Source organism: Curcuma longa, unplaced genomic scaffold (genome assembly GCF_044706935.1).
Source record: "Curcuma longa cultivar G26 ecotype Majalengka, Jawa Barat unplaced genomic scaffold, ITB_CL_G26_1.1 contig_27487, whole genome shotgun sequence".
Lineage (NCBI taxonomy): Eukaryota > Viridiplantae > Streptophyta > Magnoliopsida > Zingiberales > Zingiberaceae > Curcuma > Curcuma longa.
This window is the reverse complement of record NW_027433433.1, coordinates 1-13,973: the sequence shown is the minus strand read 5'-3', so window position 1 is coordinate 13,973 and position 13,973 is coordinate 1. Positions and strand designations below refer to the sequence as shown.

At 39.9% G+C, this 13,973-nt stretch overlaps 1 pseudogene; it reads right to left on the bottom strand.

The window, feature by feature from the left end:
* Positions 1–441: 441 nt before the first annotated feature.
* Positions 442–6,759, bottom strand: LOC141819047 (protein argonaute PNH1-like; annotated as a pseudogene).
* Positions 6,760–13,973: the final 7,214 nt, after the last annotated feature.

Genomic DNA, 13,973 nt, shown 5'->3' with positions numbered 1-13,973 from the left:
AAAATTTTGTTCCTTCAAATTCTCCTTGCAAATTCTTGTTTGCTTCGTCTTGTGCTTTCGAACAGTTTGCTCATCAGTTTCTTTGGGTTCGCAGCAAGGAAACGATCAATCTCTTCTACTGCATTCACAGTTACTGGTGTCGTCAACAAGTTTCTGACCATGGTGATCGATGTCTTGATCTGGGACAAAGATATATGCAAACACAATTGGCTTAATTTTCTTGCAGTTTAGGAGAGAGTGCATGTCTAAGAACTTTAAACGCTTTCTAAAACAAAAAGGTGGACTGTTTACTTATATGAGATATATCAAAGAAGTAATAAGAGAATCACAAATCGATTTTTTGAATATATTTTAATAGACCAATTGAAAGATTAGCATTTCAGGATCATATCTTTCTGGTGTAAGCAGAGTAATTCAAAGATTAGCTTTCTAGTACTCGCGTGTTACATTCCTGGGCTAATTCATTAATGTACAACACAGAGAACTCAGTTCCTTCCACATCTTTCATGGCTTAGTTAGGAGGAACTGGCATATCGAAAAACCTGTAGTAAGCTGCCTGCCTCTCTACACTACAAGTACACTGATTTACATAGTTTCTTTGCTGTTTCCTCAACAGTAGAACATCACCCTCTTCACCTTCTCTTTCAAGGCAGGTAAGGGTTTCACAGGGGTTTCATTTGTCTGGTGCATGCTTCGAGGTTGGCTTTCAGTTACCTCTGGATCCATGTAAAACCGAGCTCGAAAAGCCGCTAGGTGGGCGTAATAGGCAGGTGGAACTGTTGGTAAAAGCAGGTTTTTGAGTTGATTCATTCTTGAACTTCTAAGTGATACATGAACTATGGATAGAACCTCTTACCGATAGACACAGATCGGGTGCAACGAGCATACCTGTAATAACAAGTTGTTTGTCAGTTAAGCATATGTTATTTACGCATTATGAAAGTTTGAGTTTCCATTCGAAGAACTATACGTGTAGCAGAGATTGTTTGTGAGGGTCTGCATTTCATCTGCTGTGAAATTGTTCTCGTCCCATAGAACATGGTAATGGGCTGGCCGACTTGTACCCTGCCAAATCAGAAACAATGTGACTTCAAAGCCATGAATGTGTCGACTACGGTTTTGATTTTATGGCTGTAGGAACTATGTAAAACCATGCAGAACATCGGCATCATACGATATGCATAAAAACAACCAATCAATATTTTCTTACTGTTTAGCTCTATGTTATGCAAGCATGAAGCGTATCGGAGTAAGTAAAAGCTTCCGAGGCGCCTTACCTGTATTCCAGCATGGCTGCATAGGTAGAAATCAAACTCAGCAGGATGACAGATCTTGGAGTCGACCACAGTGCCTGCAAAACAAAACATTGGTTTCGATTTAGTCTAATCAGTGCAGTCACAATTTTGAATATTCATATTTGTAACTAGGAAAACTTATCAAAATATTCTCTCCATCGATGACAGAAAAGCAGAGAGAATAGTTGTATTACCCGGCAGGATATTTCCACTCTTGTCTGTGCTGCTTCTGTCCTTGTGGTTGTTCACAAATAGTCTCGTGTGATGGCGTTTCTAACCACCACAAAGGTTACAGGAGGCTGGTAATTTGGTTCTAAGGATGCACATGCCTGAAAGAATCAAACGATTAGCTGCAACTTTGGAGAATTTTTAGTAATAAATACTCTGACTCGTATTAACCTTGCGAATAGCATCTAGTTCATATAACAAGACTTGATAGAACTGTCCTTCGCTAACACCATCCCTGCAGTTTTTGTTGAAGAATATATTCAGTGGTGTAAAGTAATAAGATTGCAAAGTAGATGTACTACCTGTAGAAGATAATCCTTAAGGGTTTTTGTCCTGTTGCCTTGCGGAAAGATATTAAAAGTTCCCTGCAGTGTTGGAAACAAATAGAACGAATGTTCATATTCAGACTGAAGAAAACTTCCAATTCTCACCTCAAAAACATCTATGTTTGCTTGACAACATGGAAGACAAAGAGATAGCTCTGTAATGATAACTAATTCAGAATTACTGATCCCCCATAAACTGTGATTGATGACACCTCCAAACATAGTAAATCTCATTAACCACCAAGTAACCAATTTCCATTTTAGAGTGTTAATATTGTAATCAACAACATACAAACCTGATCATCCCTCCCGTAACTAAGCCACGCTGGGGATCATGCCATGTCTTGTAAAGATCCTGAATCAGTTCCTGTCGATGAGCCTGAGCACATACTAAGCCAGCATATTTTGTAACTTCAGGCCAGTCTTGAGAGGCAACAACCTGAAATAAAAAGGAGGAAACAGAAAATTGATGAATGAAAACTAGTGTGCATAAAAGAAGTAACACAGGATTGTAGTTTATTACAGCAGCAATAGATGGACTAGAATCTTCTCCTGTCTCAGGATGTGTTACATCTGCTCCAAATATAATGGTTGGTATATCGCTCACTAATGGAATTCGCCAACTGATAGCATCTAGAAGCACAGTATTTCTTCCTCCCATCTGCAGAAAGAATACAGATAAGAGCAAGGAGTATGAAATGGCATTTAAACTTGTTTAAAGCACCATATAATAACTACTTCACGGAGTTAAATGGGACTTCAAAAGTACCTTGACATTAATTTTGAGCGAGACATTTGCAAGGTATTGTTTGCTTATTTTGAACACATGCTTTGTTAGACAGCATTGTGAGATCAACCCCAAATCAGTTTCGCATATTCGTTTAAGATCACTATAGATGAAACATTAACATAAAACATGACTGAAAGCTCAAAAAAAAGGTGGAGACATGGATATGATATTTGAATGCTCACCGTATAAAGAACCATTATTATCAGGAAGGATAGCTACGAGAAGCTCAAGCTCTTTGCCTTTTAGTTTGTTGGTTGCTGCAGTATATACATGTCTTAGGGCCTTCCCAACTTGGTCAGGTCTTGCAGAGTGTATTGGGATAACTGGTTCGCGGTTGAATTCCTGAAGAGTCACAACATGGGAATTATGTCCATGTTCTCAAATATTTGTCAAGTAGATCATGATGAAAAATTCAGTTACAATATATTAAAAGATATTTGAATAAAGAAATAAGAAGTGAAGTGACAAATTTTACCATGCCGGATACTTGGCACATCTGTGCTAGCTCCTGACAGAAACTATGAGCTGTGTTCTCCTGAACACTACGAGAAAAATTAATGCAGGCCCAGTAGTTTACCGTACATCCATTGATCACCTTCTGCATCAGCAAAATTCAACCATCAACATATGTGCTCCAGAAGGCATGAATATTTACTCGGAAAGTTAGGGTACGCATCCACTCCTATTATGCTCTAATTGGCCAAGTTCCATTTGAATCATGATGCATCATAATTTGAAGCATAAATACATGCAGTTGACCTTGAGCCGAAAAGGCTTGATAACTTCTGTAAGGTAAAATTTAAGTACCTTATTCATCATGTTCCACTGACCAACTTGAGGTAGACACTCCTTTTCTTTCCCGGTGTCGTGGTACTTCAGCTACACGATAAATATACAACAAATTAATAAAAATGAGAAATGCAGTTATTTGTCGGGAAAAAATAGGTGCAGCAAGTTGTAACTTTTAGCTCAAAAAAGTTGCACAAGCAACATTTACCCAGGGTGCAGGTAGTACTCGGGCCTCCACTGAGGTTAGTTTGTCACTTATGTTTATTCCAAATTCCTTTGCATAGGGATCATTCCCATAAGCATTTTGGCGAACTGTCTGAGAACGAAAACACACAGCACATTGATATGAGCACTGTTTATGAGCAAGAACATTAATAAAAAAAAATATAGCCCAAAATAGTGTAATTAAGAGACCATGGTAATTTGAAATGATTCGCATATGAGAATATACTCAGAAAAGCTTGGATGCGAACAAAAAATGACTAGCTGACCAATAATCCAACTGTTGTCAGTTAAACGAAATAGAACAAACAAGAGTCACGATTCAAACATTCTAGAAACACTTACCACAATCACAGTTAATCTGCCAGACTAAATGTATTTACAGATGATGAGTCAGTGCATATTTGAGCACTAATCTTTTAATACTAAAACAAGGTTTCAAACAAACATACCTGTAAAATATCCATTTCTTGTTCTCTGGGTCTTTGGCAAGTAACTTTTAACAATGAAGTAATTTGCTTTTCATTCAACCTCTTTGTGTATCTTTGACCCTCTACTATTTTGCAAGCCTGTATACCAAACCATTAGAAATGAAATAACCCAGCAATGGTATTATTGGCCAAGCTTACCTCCATTGGAAGATAATTTGCTTTCTTCTGATTCCCTACTTGGAGGCAAGGAAGATGAGCATACTGAATGGTAAATCCATACATCTCCTTGAAGTATTCAACCACAGATTTCATATTCATCTGATCATCAACTAGAAAACTGTTCAAATGTCAATTCAAAATTTTAGAAGAAAAATTGCAATTTCAATCATGTAATAATTTCTACATTGAGATGAACACCAGAAGGAAACTAGAACAAAACATATATTGGAAGTGTCTGATTTACTAATTTTTGTCTGCGTACATCTACTAGAAAGATTACTCGAGTTGTATGGTTTTGCATAACTTTTTAAGGCCATTTGTTGTAAGATGTAGAAAATAATCTTTTTTTATTTGACTAATGACCAGAGACTCTTTTATTGCCAATTTAGAAGGATTAAGTGGAAAATGCACATATTTAAAATACTATGAGACAATAATACTTACATAAGTTCCCTTGTAGGTTGTGATGTCAAACCAGAAACTCGATATTTTCGCCGTACATTTCCTCTGTGTGTGACCTCAACTTTAACCCCTCTCAGGGCTTTCTTGATCTGCTAAGCATTGCGAATTGTGAATCGTGATATTGATTTAAAAAAATTAACATTTTATTGGAAATCAGCAAAAACAATTAATTGTATTTGAGAAACAAGCTATGGCTGAAAAATATCTAAATTATATTTGTGTAGCATTCCAATTAATCTGCACTTGAGACTCCAAAATAAATATACAATAGATGGTTTAGTATTGTTTCCAACTATCAATGTGCATGTTAGTAATTTTCTTTTATTTTTTTCTTCTTTTGTGCAGGTGCAAGTGATCATATCGCTTTAACTTTTGTAGACCCAACCCCCTAACCCTAATTTAACTTTTGAAGGAGGAGTTAATCTAGGATTTATAAGTTGTAAGTTGATGGCTAATTACCCTCTTCACTAGTAATTCATATGGTTTCCTGGTTAATAATCATCATTAAGAGATCGAAAAGATGACAACTTACCCTTTCACGACATTGATTTCTTATAGTTCTATATTTTATACGTATTACGATCTTGATGAGAAAAAAAACTTACAGCATGTTCATGGAAATAAGAAAACTAACTAAAATGGAGAACTACTATCCAGCAGAGGCACACCTTTATCCGATCAGCATCCGACAATGGCCTAGACAATACATCTTTGCCTAGGATCTGGGCTACAAACTCAATCACAGGAAGAGGATCGATGAAAGCAGTCGATGACATATCTGAACAATCAAAACAGATGAAATTAGGGTTTCACATCATAGTCACAATAGGAAGAACAAATACACACCGATATTGAGTGAAAGTCCCATCTGAGTTGGTCTAATGCTTTGGTAGAAGCCACACCATGACTGTAAACCATCACCCAGGCGTTGTGGCTTTCGGATATCTGGGGAATAAAAGCATCTTCCCACGGAAATGTACCTAGCAGACAGAATTTTGAATGAAGACAGTGTTCAAACAGCAAAGAGGATTTACTAATGTTTGGGCAAAAATTGCACCTTTGATTCGATAATTCCCTTAGAACAATATCAAGAACTTGAAGGGCTTCTCTAGGAGTATCAGTCTGCCGTCCAGCAATGAATTGTCTCAAATGGTGAAGGTCAGCGTGAGCAACAAACTTGATGCCAACTCTATACTCCTTCACTCTTCACCACAAAATACAGTGAATTTAGAGCCTTATGTGAAGTAGCATTAATACTACGAAGAAACCATGGAAAGAGAGCAAACAGCAAGTAAACCTAGATAATCCCGTTCCCTCGTCATCCTCCACAAGATTAATGACGAACTCCTTGGAGTGGAAAGGCAAACTCCCAGCTGTATAAAGGCTTTTCCTTCCATCATATGCAGGAAGCCTCATGCCCAACTCAGTCTCCCTATACAACCGAACCATTTCTGCAATGATAGCCCTATTTGTGCTCCGCGAACTGACTTCCGGCGTGATCGTTACCTGCAAATTAGAATCCTCAGTAGAGGAATGCAGAAAAGGCAACCCCTTGCAAACTAACAAGTAGCTTCTCGATGGAAATGCATACGTACATCGTACTGACTCAAGTCCTTATCAGGCAACTCAGTGAGGAAATGGTTGGCCTTAACAATGCACCGAGTGCCCTCCTGCCCAAACCCTGGCCGCCGGCAAAAGGCGATTCCTTTGCTCGAAACGGGGGGAGAAGCGCTCTCAAATGCAGCTTCCGTCTCGAGCTTTGCTTGCCGGGCAGTTGGCTTCCCTCTTCCTCGTCGGCGCCCGGCGATCTTGTGCTCCTGCGGCGGGACGTCGGCCTTACTCTTGTTCACGCTGTTGTGGAGGGGCTTCTTGGACAGGATGTGCTTCTCGCCCTTGTGTTGGTTGGGCATCTGCCGAGTGGGCATGGCGGTGACTGTGGGGTCTTGCGCCGGCGAAGGGAGGAAGCAAGGTCTTTCTCTCTCTACATCATCCAGCATTGCTCCCCGGAGCGAATCCGCATCTATTTATTCGTCAACACTCTCTGCGAGCAGACACACAGAACAAGGGCGAGAGAAGTAATCAAGTGACAGAAGGTTTAAAGAGGTATACGATGAAGACATGGCAGTGATAGCAGTAGCAGCAGCAGCAGTAGAGACGTGAGATATGGTATAAACAGAAGCATTAATGTGGCGCGCAGAGGCGCAGATCTACAGTACGAACGTTGAGGTGCTCAATCTGAGCAAGAGTAAAGATTGAGGAGATGCAAACAGACAGGTACGTGGACGGTAACGGTTGCCATGAATCAAACAGAAGACCATGATGAGCCACGCCATTTGACTGCTCGCTTCTGCTCCATAAGGAAACTCAGTTATCAGACTAAGCAAAGGGCCAACTGCTGAAGAGACGGAGATCATTAACAAGCTAGTGGCGACATTAATTAATCAACAATGGTGGGAAGCAATATTATATGACAAAAGAAGGATCCACTAGGAGTAGTAGAATGGGCACACATTGGGAATGGCATAGTTGCAGAAGTAGTGGGATCCCGACATGAGAGCATTAGGAAGGGAACAGCGATGGTTTTTTTTTACTGTAAAAAAAGAAATCGATGGGGATGAAGGAGATGGATATGATAATCCTGCGACGGTGTCGTCTAGTGGCGGGGCTCGGATTTGGGGTGCAAAATGGCTACAAGGGAGAATGTAGAGGTGAGGACAAGCGTCGCGCTTCCCCAAAAGGCCAAGGGACAAAGCGTAGCATTCAGCAGTCGCCCAGCCCGTATTGCTGCAGCAGAGAGCTCAAGCAACGACGAAGGATGGAAAAGAGTAAATGACTCTGAGAACTCAAAGAAGGGATTTTTACTAGACTCTATAAGCTCGCGCTTTAAGGCGCACCCTGCTCGTGACCCGAACACGAGGCGCTCGGCCTGCACAGTTCAATGGATGGACTGTAGCCTGGAATCATTACAGAGTCGAATTTAATATTGGTGGGAGAAACCACCACTGCTTTCCCTGATAATGCTCGATTGCTTATTTAGCTTCTTTTGGTCTTATATGCTCAACAGAGAAAGGGGGAGGGGGGCTATAAAGGGCGCATTAAAGGCGGCCGTGAGTGGCTCCTGCACGCAGTGCTCTGCTGCGCGGCCATCGAAGGTCTTGTCAAGCAATTTCTACGGCGTCGACGTCAGAGTGATGCCCCCAAAAGTGCAAATGCCACAGCCCGCACCCATCCAAGGAAACGTAAAATAAAGAGAGGGGAAGAAGTAAAAAAAAAAACAGAAGAAGAAAGGCTTACTGATCGCGGCGAGGACGGCGAAGGTCATGATGAGGAGGAGCTGAGCCGACGACGACGGCAGGCGCACGAGAAGTCCACGCGCACACGCAATGGCGAGTGCTCGCTGTCAGAGGAAGCAAGTTCAATGTCACGCTTGCAGCGAGGCGTGGGGAAAAGGACAGTCGCGAGCAGTGAGAGTGATCATGGACGAGATTTGTTCATCCTTTTCCCGGATTTATGTCGATAGCAACAACGCGCCGCGAAAAGGTTCGTGGGCGTTTTTGTGCCTTTACGAATTCAATTTTCTCTCTCTCTCTCTTGTGTAAATTTTGAAGGCGAATCTTTGGTTCATGCTTTGCCTCCCTGCCGTCAAGAAAAAGAAAAGAGAAAAGGAAGAAGAAGAAAAAGCCTATTTACTCTCCGACGCCTTTATTCTTTTGAAACGCCCAAGAAAAAGAAGAGAGAGAAGCATAGAGCTCAGTGGGCTTCAATTCTGATCAACGCCTACTGCTATCATTCATCGCCAAGCTTGGGGCATGGCTTGGGCTTCTTCGGTGTGACAATGACATCTGCCATCCTGTAAAGATATGCCCCCTAATAATGAAAACACTACCACAGAGCCTGTACCAACATCTACGCTCGCCATGAACTAGCGACCAAACCACCATTAACGTGCCTGTTCTGGTCTTATGTCTAGCAGAGAAGATGTAGAATACTACTAGCTAAAGAAAGCAGCAAGCTTTACGACGTTATGTAAAAACTAAGGCCAAAAGTTGCAATCTTAGCCAGCAAATTAGCACAAGCAAGACCCTGATACTAAATAAGACGGAAAGCAAACCTCTGCCTCTACCTCTGTGACCAGAAAGAGCCGCTGTTGTTGCTGCCGCTGCTGCTGCTCGTGCACTGTTGAAGATATATAAGAAGGGAAGGGAACGGATCTAAGGGAAGAAAAAGAGGCTCCTTTCGAGGCGAAAGGGTGTGCGTGCGCGCCTCTGCGCTGCCATTCTATAATCTCTTCGACTCGCTGAGTGTGATTATTAAAAAAACAGAGCCCATCACATCCGTCCGCCGACGCCAAATCTGTATCTCGCCTCCTCCTTTCTCAACACATGGACGTGGTCTTCAATTGGCGATCCGCTCTAGAGATGGACGATGGAATGGAGGGGGAGATAAAGAAAGCGAGGAGGAGAGAGAAGAAGGGAAGCGGCCATACCGAGGCAGCGAGCGCAGAGAATGTCCGTCGAAAAGAGGGACGAAGACCATGCGCCAAGATAAAGCGGAGAGAAGAGGGCGGAAGGGAGAAGGAAGATAGCGATGGCAGCGAGTAGAGCGCAGGAGTTTGGCTCTCAAAAGCAGGGCAAAGCCATGGCTTCCTTTGGAGGTTGGTGACGATGCGTGCGTGCTTTTAAATAGACTTGACTCTTGAGGTATCTACTTTATTAATAATAATAAAATTAAAATTAAAATAAAATAAAATAAAATATTGTTTTATTATTATTATTATAAAAAGTAGAAAAGTTTTTGTTCTTAAAATGCAAATTTGTTAAAGGGAATTTTAATGGCGGCTATTATTTTAATTACGGTGAAAGATGATTTTGGCTACTGAATAATCTGAATTCGTCGTATCTGAAATTTTAATGAACTGTCATTTATTTTTTAGTACAAATATTGGCTTTCTATAAATAGAACTAATGTGCAAGATTCGCATTGATAATTTGCTATAATAGGCAGTCGCTTGTCGGCTGAAATATCCAAAGAAATGGTGTGTTTAATTTTCAAAATTAAATTAAATTAAATTAAATTGAGAGATTTTATCTAATAAATTGAAGTTATGAAGTCCTGATGTGAATTAATTAAAGTCCATTAAGTTTTTTTTTCAAATTTTTAAAAAATATTTACTAGAAATCTTTATTTCACTTACCGGAAGAATAATTATTTTTTTAACAAAAAAATGATATACACAAGAAATGGTCATAAAGTGTAAAGTGATTGAATAATGTAAGTGTGCCTATTTTGAGCAGTTTAAACTTTATGTAATAATTTAAATCAAATTACCATATTAAATTATCCAAATTTTTTAAAAAATAAAAGTATATAATGGCTGATGTTCCCGTCGAGATCAGTTTCTCTGGATACGTCGACGACTTTTCAGTACCAAGGTCAGATGAGATCGCATGAGGAGACGACCGCGAGGTTGGAGGAGTCTACAAACACAACAATCGTGAAAAAAAAAATCAAGGATTGTCCTGCTTTAACCACTCCGATACTTAAGTCAACAAGTGAAGATGCAAGAAGACGAAACAAAAGGAAAGTAGAAAATCAGAAATATGAGAGTGCATACCCTTCTCCCTCGAAGGACAAATCTAATATATATATGTGAAATGAGTGTCATGTCACGTCCTAAGTAAAACGGATATCTCATCATCGGTAGGAATTTTGTCAGAAGGAATGGGATGGTCAGAGCATGTGTTCCATCATTGACTTGTGGCTAAAAGGTCATTTCACGTATAGCTGTCAAAGTATGGCCATGATTGATTGCAAGGATGTCAGAGGGGCATCATTAACCGCATGATGAGAGAAGCGGTCTTTAATGAAGCAGAGCAAGAGGGTTGAAGGTCGTCAGAACTGGGTCAAAGTCGAGTCCAAAAAAGAGTAACATGACTGAGCCGACTAGGGGAATCGGATCCTCATGAGGACTTGACTCAGACCTAGGAATCCGCATTCCTAAGGACTTCGGACACGGTCCGCGAGGAGTTCGATTCAGTCTCGAACTTGATCTGAAAGGGGATTCGGCTCGAGTGTTCACGAGGATTCGGCTCGAATGTCTACGGGGATTCGACTCGAGTATCCGAGGGGATCTGGTTCGACCTCAGACTCAGTCTGAAAAAGGATTCTGCTCGACCTCATACTCGATCTGAAAGAAGATTCGGCTCAAGCGTAGGAGTCGTCTCGATTCAGGAGTAAGACTTAGTCTCACTGAGGAGTCGGCTCGATTTGGACTCCCTGAGTTAAGTCAAGTTCGATAGGATAGAGCGCTTGGGTGCGGTAGAACTCTGAGCTTCACGTCTCGCCCAATGCACCACTCTCAGATTTGATTCATCGAAATTCGTTCCTTGCGACCATAACAGCTGAACATGTTCAAAGAAATACAATCAATTACTTGTTTTTCAAATTTAGTCAATATCAATTTAGCGAAAATTGCTAGACTTAAACTATCTAAAATGAAAAATAAAATAAAAGTATAAAATAATTAAACAAGTCACGATGGATCATAAAAAGTATATAAATTTATATAATAATTTTGATTAAAAAATTATTATTGATCCGATTGAGATTGAACAATCTATTAGCTAACGGAGAGTTCGGACATATTAATATTACTTGTCGAAGGACTAGTTGACAATAATGAAGTTGAATTGAGATTAGGATAGTCTTTGGACTATTAACTTTGCAAAAAGTCATACGCTAATAATTTTGATTAAAAAATTATTATTGATCCAATTGAGATCGAGCAATCTATTGATGAACGGAGAGTTCGGACATATTAGCACTAATTGTCGAAGGACTAGGTGACAACAATGAAATTGAATTGAGATTAGGATAGCCTCTGGACTATTAACTTTGCAAAAAGTCATATGCTAATAATTTTGATTAAAAAATTATTATTGATCCAATTGAGATCGAGCAATCTATTGATGAGCAGAGAGTTCAAACATATTAGCATCACTTGTTGAAGGACTAGTTGACAACAATAAAGTTGAATTGAGATTAGGATAGTCTCTGGACTATTAACTTTATAAAAAATCATACGTTGACTTCGAAAGCCCTATACATTTGGTGCCACAGTCATATATAGAGAAGTAAATTAAATACGTAGTAGATCCACAGGAGGAGGGCTTACTTTCAAGATGGTGAAACCTCAAGAATCGATCTTTGTCTAATTTTACAAATCTACCTTTGAACCAATTGCAGAAGAAAAGGAAGTAACTATATAATATCATGTGCTCAAAAAGAGAGAGTTTTAAGGGGTTCAAGATGGACTTTAATGAGACCCCTTATGTACTCAAGTCAAACCCTAAAGTAGTGATTAAGTGAGATAATATAAAATCACATATATCCCCAAGGTTGGTAATATTACATTATATATAGAAGAGAAAAATGATAAAAGGATGTACCCCTTTGCAACTACTGCTATTGTTACTATCGCATCAAATTGACTCTCGTATAAAGATAAAGCTCCGGAGTCTTTAGCTCTTAGACACTTTAGCAATCGAGCATTCGGGCTCGGCTTCAAAGTCCTTATATTTCGAGTGCTCAGGTGGTTAATGGATTCTCTAGTCCTCAAGCATTCAACACTCGAATAGTCTTCACTAGAGTCCTCGAGGCTTGGCACTTAGGCGCACGTACAATTGGATGCTTGATCACTCGACAAATGGTTGAGTGTGATTCAAGGTGATGTGGCTAACTCGGAATCAAGCCATCTTAGTGCGTCGTGTTGATTGGAACAGGTTGCATACCGATGATATCAATTATATAAATTTAAAATTTTGATAAATAAATAAATAAATCTAAAATGACAGATAAAAGAGTTCAAAATTAATTGCCACTATAGAGAGAGCTATCCAAAGTTGCTTGGCGGTCTTCGAAAAGCATAAACCTTAAAAACTGAACAAAGTATGTATCCTAAATACTAAACTCTTAAGCCCACTTCTCACGACAAAGTGATTTGGTCTTTTGGGAAAGAGGGTGATGCCCTAGAAAAGATGTGTGAGAGATGAAGGGTGGTTTATATGCACTACGTACATCCGCCATTGCCGACGAAATTCAGTGGAGCAGTGAGCTCGCGAGCGAGCGAGGCACGTCGAGGAGATAAGAAGTTCATTCATGGCAGAAATTACTAAGCACAGAAACCGACCCTAGCTAGCTAATTACTCTCTGAAAACCCACAAACGAATTTTTAAAGAAAGAGAGGAAGACAAAGAAAAAGAAAAAGAAAAGAAAAGATAATAGTTGAAGTACTTGATGTGCATGCATGCCACCATGTTCGTTTGAGTGATCAGGAGGATCCACCACTGCATGCAAAAGAATGAGAAAAGAAAAAGCTGGGATATGTCAGTGTGGAGGTGGCCTGATATCAGTTTACACAGAAAGGATTAAAGTGGGGCTCGATTCATGTATCAAACCCCAAAACCACCACCACCACCACCACCAAGCCCCTCTCCAGCCACTGCCTTTTGCCTTTTGCCTTTTGCCTTTTGCCTTTTGCCTTCTGCCTTTGACCTCACCTCACTTAGCTACGACTGTTCATTTGAAATAATCACTTCATGTGTGCTCTCTGCGTGCCAATATCGCAATGCTTGCTAGCTACTGCCCATGAGCACATATAGTAGATTATACAAAACTTACATATGGATCTTCTACGAGGTATATGGATTTAAATATATAATGCGTGGTCTGAATGATGGTCTCACAGATGTGCCATGTGATTCATATTATGTGGAGATCATGCATGCGTCCCCTGTGCTAAATGATAGACTTTGGACTAAACATATTTGGTGCCTTTCCATGTCCTTGCATGGGCAGCAATAACTACTACTCCATTATTCATCATCAGCATGCGTAAGGACCAGTCAGTAATATTAGCATCCGATCCACCAAGGCTGCGTTTGTGACAAAAGTGAGAAGATCTGGGAATTATGCATGTGTTGGAACTTGTCTAGAAGAGGAATCAGATGAGGAGAAATTATACTAGCTATACTTCTCTGTGTCTTAATTTGATCTTAATGCAAAACAAGATATGTGTTTATTTATATATAATAAGTGATTAATAAGAAATAAATTCTATATGTTAGCATAAAATATCAATAAATTTTTATTTTTCATCTAAAGATTTATTGCATCTTTGATTAACCTTCTTAGTCTTTTTGTTTGAACGTTC